This window comes from Otolemur garnettii, unplaced genomic scaffold (genome assembly GCF_000181295.1).
Source record: "Otolemur garnettii isolate 467f Iridium unplaced genomic scaffold, OtoGar3 scaffold00142, whole genome shotgun sequence".
NCBI classification, from domain to species: Eukaryota; Metazoa; Chordata; class Mammalia; order Primates; family Galagidae; genus Otolemur; species Otolemur garnettii.
The window spans coordinates 3,391,368-3,398,407 of record NW_003852537.1 but is presented as its reverse complement, the minus strand read 5'-3'; positions in this window follow the sequence as shown (position 1 = coordinate 3,398,407).

Sequence of the window (7,040 nt, the reverse complement as noted above, 5' to 3'; positions counted from 1 at the left end):
TTTTTTTTTTGTTGTTGTTGTTATTGTTAATAATGGGAGATGTTATCTTTTTGATAGTATAGAGATGTACAGAAGGGAATGGGAAACTCCACACTTGAGTGGGGTTTCTCTCTCTAATGTTGGCTTTACAGTTTGCTTGATTTCCAGACTTGAGGAAACTATATAAATGAGCAGCAAGATACCACCAGCTGTTGTTTTACTTGACTCACATGTGGCATTTTACTTTTCTTCTTTTTTTTTTTTTTTTTTGATAGAGACAGAGTCTCACTTTATCGCCCTCAGTAGAGTGCTGTGGCATCACACAGCTCACAGCAACCTCCAACTCCTAGGCTTAGGCGATTTTCTTGCCTCAACTTCCCGAGTAGCTGGGACTTCAGGCGCCCGCCACAACACCCGCTATTGTTTTGTTGCAGTTTGGCCAGGGCCGGGTTTGAACCTGCCACCCTTGGTATATGGGGCCGGTGCCCTACCCATTGAGCCACAGGCGCTGCCGGCATTTTACTTTTCATTTCAGTGTAATTTCTTCTAAGTGACTACCGTGTGTAAGAGAGAACCCGTGGTAGTTTTCTGAGAGGATTAAACAAAACCTAGTGGCTGCTCTTAGGTAGCTTTGTGAGGATGCATGGAAATAATTCATGAGTACTGAGCACGATCTAGGAAGTACTAAGCCAGTTTTGACTGCAGTGATTTGGGCAGGTTGTGAGAAAGGTGATCTTCAAATCTTAAAGGATGAGGATTGGTTAGGTATTCTGTGAGGAAGAAATACATGTATGTGGCAGAGAAGTGTGGTGTGCTCAGGCAATGAGCATTTAGTATGAGCAGGGGTTTGGCAGGAGGTTAGGCTGGGAACATCATTTAAGGCCAGAGGCACTAAATGAAGGATTAGAGGTGTTCATTCTTTTACTGAGTAGCTGGGGGAAAAACCATTGATAATTTAATGAAACTCAATTACCTTCTTTTTTTTTTTTGGTGACAGAGTCTCATTGTGTTGCCCTGGGGATCATAGCTTACAGCAATCTCAGACTCTTGGGCTCAAGGTATCTCCTTGCCTCAGCCTCCCAAATATTTGTGACTATAGGCACCTGCCACAACTTCTACCTAGTTTTTCTATTTTTAGAAGAGACGGGGTCTTGCATTGCTCTGGCTGGTCTCAAACTCCTGAACTCAGGTGATCCATCTGCTTGGGCCTCCCAGAGTGTTAGGATTACCGGCATGACCCATCACACCTGGCCTTAATTATTTTCTTTACCAGCTTGTGCCATGTCCCTATTTTTTCAAACCCTCTTATTATTAACTAAAAGGAAGCCCAATGCCCATTGTCTCCTTCAGGATGATTCTTTTTGACCCAGGAATTGTTCTGTAGAACTCCAAGGATTCATTATGTACAGAGGGGTTAGTCCCATCATAAGGAAGGAAAACTGGAGGACCTGAGAGGTACAGCTCTTTTAGTTCACACTCACATACTTAGCTCTTGTTCCCTAAATGCAGCTGCTTAATAAGGTCACTGGGTCCCCCAGGGGCTTCCAGTTACAGGTTTAAGTTGTGCTGAGACCAACCTCCTCCATGAGCATCCAGGCCTCAATGTTGACCTTGAGTCACTCTCTCATGGTGACTTCCTCTGTGGGGCTTTTGATGTCTTTGCATGCAGCAAACCTAAGTTGGGGCATCAGTGTATCAGATTCCCTTTGAACTTCTTACAGGATGGGAAGTTTACCATACTGCTTTACCTCCAGTATGCTTCTTGGCCTGGATGCAGAATTGATCAGTGAATTTTGAATTCTTGAGAAGGCAAACCTTGGTTAGAATCCAGAAGATAAAACTTTTATTTTATTTTATTTCTTTTGAGACAGAGTCTCACTATGTTTCCCTGGGTAGAGTGCTGTGGCTTCACAGCTCACAGCAACCTCAAACTCTTGGGCTTAAGCGATTCTTTTGCCTCAGCCTCCCAAGTAACTGGGACTACAGGCGCCTGTCACACACCTGGCTAAGATAAAAACTTTTAGGCTCGGTGCCTATAGCTCAATCGGCTAAGGTGCCAGCCACCTACACCTAAGGTGGCGGGTTCGAATCCCCAGCCCGGACCCGCCAAACAACAATGATGGCTGCAACCAAAAAATAGCCGGGCGTTGTGGCATGCGCCTGCGGTTCCAGCTACTTGGGAGGCGGAGGCAGGAGACTCGCTTGAGCCCAGGAGTTGGAGGTTGCTGTGAGCTATAATGCCATGGCACTCTACCCAGGGGGACAGCTTGAGGCTCTGTCTCAAAAAAAAAGAAAAAAAAAAGATAAAAACTTTTAGTTTTTCAGAGTGATAGGTGCCTACTTGCCTGATACTTGTATTACTAAGAGAGGGCCAATTTACAGAACCTCTCCCCAGTTCACAAAGATTGCCAGAGGCCTCTAACATCTGTGAGGATCTTCATAAGGCTTCTGCTACATATGATAAGGGTTACTGAATAGTTTTTTGATCACCCCAGTGATTTAGAAAGGTAACTATATGATGTTATCATGGACTGAATGTTTTATGTTTCCCTCATATGTTGAAATCCTAGCCCCTAAGGTTATGTACTAGGAGGTAGGTGATTAAGTTATAAATGATATTAGTACCCATATAAAAGAGGCCTCAGAGAGCAACCTTGCCCTTTCTACCATGTGAAGATGCAGCAAAAAGATGGCTATCTGTGTACCAGAGAAGCACCCTCACCAGACACTGAATCTGCCCATGCTTTGAACTTGGATTCCTCAGCTGCACAAAACTGTGAGAAATAGGTTTCTGTTGTTTATAAGCCACCCAGTCTGTTTTTTGTTTTAGCAGCCTGAACTGATTAAAACAGGTATAAAGATTGTATTGGTGATAGTTTTTTGTTTGTTTGTTTGTTTAGAGACAGAGTCTTACTTGGTCGCCCTTGTTAGAGTGCTATGGCATCACACAGTTCACATCAACCTCCAACTCCTGGGCTTAGGAGATTCTCTTGTCTCAGCCTCTTGAGTAGCTGGGACTACAGGTGCCTGCCACAACACCCAGCTATATTTTGTTGCAGTTTGGCTGGGGCCGGGTTTGAACCCACCACCCTTGGTATATGGGGCCGGCGCCCTACTCACTAAGCCACAGGTGCCACCCTGGTAATAGGTCTTAAAATAGGGTAGAAGCTGGTACTGTGATGAAGAGACAGATTTAAAATTTCAAAATAAAAACTTTTCGGGGAGGTAGAATCCACAGGATTTGGTGGCCTGTTAGATACAGGTCAAGGTTAACGTTGTTTAACTTGGTAAATAGTAAAGACTGGAAGGCATGGAACAGGAGAAACAGAATGTGTAGAGGATGAGATAATGAGTGAATTTTGGGGCACACTGATATGTGTGTGTGTGTGTATATGATCTAGTGAAGATGTTTAGTAGGCAGTTGAATACACTTGTGTGATCAACATGTACATGATTGTTGAAGTTGTGAAAAAACTGGGATAACTAGACAAAGTTTAGAATTGAAGAAAGTGGATGACTGAGGATTGAAGTTTAGGGAGCAGCAATATTTAAGGAGCTTAAGAATAAAGAGGAATGCTGGGGTGTTGGGAGATGGACTGAGGATGTCCATCCATAGGATGGACTCAGGAAGTCAGAGAGAAGTACTGGAGAGTACTTTAGCGTGAGTAAGGAGCAGAGGGCTGCGGGAAGGTAGGGGTGTGGTGTCAAGAGTACTAAACATTCTGGCTGAGAGGCTAGCTGCTGGAAATGGACATAACAATCAGGATTTTGGGTTGCAAATCACAGAAAATGATACTGACTTAATATATGTAAGGAAATCATTGAAAGGGTATGGGGGAAGTTATAGAACCTACAGGAAATTTAGAGAGCCATGCCCAGAAAACTTACCATAGACGAGGGAAGTGAGGCAGTCAGTCCATAACCACCCCCAGACCACATGGATAGTCTGGCTCTTCTGCAGCTACTACTGCTGAGTACTCTTGTTGCCAGCACTAGCAAAATTATTTCCTAATTGCCTGTTCTTGTCACATTCTTTTTGTTCTGAGCTCTAGGCGGAAGCTTGGACTTCTGTGATTGTCAGGCTTATGACAGGGGGCTACAGAGAGAGCCAGGGCATGGCTCTTCTGCTTCCATGATGGCAAGTGGTTCATCACTGCAGGCCATGTGGCCTGGCTTTCACTGTGTTCCTGGTGGTCTTAGCAGGAGCAGGGGAATAGCAGTTGGGAGAATAAATGGAATATGGAAAGTGGTAGTCCCAGGGAGAGACTGGGTAGAGATCCCTGCACCCTCTTGTTGGGAGACCTAACCTGAGTGTCCCCAACGCCTACAGCTTGCTTAATCTAAGATTGTCACTGGGTGCTTCTCGTGGCCCCAATTTGTAAGACTTCCCTGAGTTTGGCTGTGCTACTTTGCATGTCGGAGAACTGATTTGCCTCCTGGTTTATAGTAATAGTCAGAATTGTGCATATAATCTGGAATAGGTTTAAGGGTGGTTGAGTTTATCCAGGACTGGGGATTGGTAGTGAGTCTAGTGGAAGAGTAGAAGGTAAGGCAGCCATTGAGAAGGTGCATCTTGGGGCAGAACTGGGAGGGAAATGAGGTCTTGAGGATATAAAGAGATGGGGAAAAGAAGTGGGCTTAAAGGCTTGGGTACAGATGGGGACAAGAGTGCAGAGTAAGTAGGTTTTTACAGGTAATGGCCAGAGAAGGATTTTAGGATTAGAGTATTGAGAAGAAGGCCTTGTTTTCAGTTTTTCAAGACTACAGTGAGGTATCCTTAGAGTTGTGAATGAGGGGGAATTGATTCCAATCTTAGCCATAAAGTTGATACTTTAAAACCAATATAGTCTCTTCCTTGGAGAGAAGGAAAGGGATAGCTGCCTGTCCAGTAAGAGAGGGAAGACTGTGCCATCCAGGAGGGGTGTTAGCTGAAAGGACCAGCCCAGGGACAGAGCTATACTGTGGTCTCTGGAGGTCAGGCATCAGAAAGCCTGCCCCCAAAGTGAAGATGCAGGCAGTGTTACCAGTGAACTCTGGTGTTCTGTGGGTGTACTTAGGGAGAGATCAGTGCCTCAGGCCAGAATCCTGATGCCTTTTTTTTTTTTTTTGAGACAGAGTACTCACTTTTTTGCGCCCTAGTTAGAGTGCAGTGGTGTCCTGGGTAGAGTGCAGTGATGTTATCCTAACTTATTTCAATCTCAAACTCCTGGGCTTAAGTGATCCTCCTGCCTCGGCCTCCTGAGTAGCTGCGATTGCAGATGCCTGCCACAATGCCCAGCTATTTTTTTCTATTTTTGTGGAGACTGTATCTTGCTCTTGTTCCCGCTGGTCTCCAACTCCTGACCTCCTCGAAATCCTGACCTCAAGCAGTTCACTCATCTAAGCCTCCCAGAGTGAACCACGACGCTCAGCCTTGATGCTTTTATTAAACTGTTGGGTTCATCCCCCTTGGGTACATGTGTTCACATAGCAGTTTTCTAGGTATGAATGGGCTTCCTATTTGAAGGATAATGTAATGAACATATTAACTTTTAGTATTATTTTACTTGTGATGAGGTTTTATTGATCTCTGTGAATCCATCAGTTAACATTGAGAGAGTGCAGTAAACAAGTTTACTCAAGGACTCATTTGTTTGGCAGTTATTTTTATTTATTTTTTTGAGACAGAGTTTTATTATGTTGTTGTGACGTCACAGCTCATAGCAACCTCAAACTCTTGAGCTTAAGTGATTCTCTTGCCTCAGCCTCCAAGTAGCTGGGACTACAGGTGCCTGCCACAACACCTGGCTATTTTCTTGTTCAGTTGTCATTGTTGTTTAGCTGGCCCATGCCAGGTTTGAACCCACCAGCCTTGGTGCATGTGGCCAGCGCTGTGTGCTACGGGTGCTGAGCCAGTTATTTCTTACTATAAATTTGTAATGGGCAAACTGAATCCATTTTTTTTAAATTGATACAGAGTGTCACTTTGTCACAGCAACCTCAAACTCTTGGGCTCAAGTGATTCTCTTACCTCAGCCTCTCAAGTAGCTGGGACTACAGGCTCCCGCCTCAATGCCCGATTTTGTTGTTGTTGTTTAGCAGGCCTAGGCCAGGTTGAAACCCACCAACCCCGGTGCATGTGGCTAGGGCCCTAACCACTGAGCTACAGGCTCCGAGCCCACATAGATTTTAGACTTCTAAAATATGATTAATGTATGTATACCTGAGCGATGGATTTACCTCTGGCATGTAATAACCAATCCTAGAGAGGACTATAACTGGGTGAAGCTCCTTTTGCAACTCCCATGGTGTTGCCACCCTGGAGAGATGTTGTCCTGATGTCACAGGAGCTGTGAACAAGTTTTGCCTTCCTATAGCACTTATTTGAATCTGTGTTCATTCTGTTCTCTTTATCTAGGAGACATTTCTCCCAGACCCTATTCTTTATCTGGCCAACTCCTCCTCCAGGCCCATCCCTTCTCTTTCTCTTTCTTTTTTTTTTTGTTGCAAAGTTATAATGCATAGTTTAAAAGAGAGGAAAGGAAAAAAAGAGAGAAAGCTTGTTTTAGGTCAGAGGAAATCTAGGGAGGAAAAAAAAAGAGAAAGTAAGGGAAGATAAATTTGGGGAAAGTCCAGTGGCCCCAAATCCTGGTGTTCCATCCACAGCCCAGCCCTGGGAGCATGAGTGAAGAATTAGATCAGTTTTATACAAGAGTTATTAAAAAATTAAATCACAATAAAGCTGACTCGTCTGCGCTTTGGGCCTCCTGGGTCACCATCCATCTTTCACTCTGGCCAGTCTTTTCTCTCTACCACAGATGCTGTTCTGGCTCTTCTAGGCCTCCACCTGTGTCCCAGTCTGATGTTTCCATAATGTGTGAACACCAAGTCAGAGTGAGGTTGCTTCAGAGTCCAGCTCACGTGTCCATCCAGACTCACAAGTGGAGTGCAGGGGTCCTAGGGCAGAGAGGGTGAGAGGGGCAGACCCTGCCCAGGCAGTCCTTACATTGGACAGGGCATCAGACAGCATGCCAAGGGCTTGCCCTCCGCCCCCACCCCCACCTCAGGTGGAGGGGAAGCAG